General features: G+C 63.2%; 1 protein-coding gene across 1 annotated transcript in view; it reads left to right on the top strand.

The window, feature by feature from the left end:
• Positions 1–277, top strand: part of CSF2RA (colony stimulating factor 2 receptor subunit alpha) — an 8082-nt gene that overhangs the window by 6727 nt on the left and 1078 nt on the right. The window lies entirely within an intron of this gene.

The raw sequence follows: 277 nt of genomic DNA, 5'->3' as shown, positions 1-277 counted from the left end.
GACAGAGGGGACCCTGCCCCACCTCCACCTGCACCCAGTGTAGACAGGAGGGGACCTTGCCCCACCTCCACCTGCACCCAGTGTAGACAGCATGAGACCCTACGCCACCTCCACCTGCACCCAGTGTAGACAGGAGGAGACCCTGACCCACCTCCACCTGCACCCAGTGTAGACAGAGCACCCAGTGTAGACAGGAGGGGACACTGCCCCACCTCCACCTGCACCCAGTTTAGACAGGAGGAGACCCTGCCCCACCTCCACCTGCACCCAGTGTAGA

This window comes from Sapajus apella, unplaced genomic scaffold (assembly GCF_009761245.1).
Source record: "Sapajus apella isolate SASKATOON/1434 unplaced genomic scaffold, GSC_monkey_1.0 scaffold2754, whole genome shotgun sequence".
NCBI lineage: Eukaryota > Metazoa > Chordata > Mammalia > Primates > Cebidae > Sapajus > Sapajus apella.
This window is presented reverse-complemented; position numbering and strand designations above follow the sequence as displayed.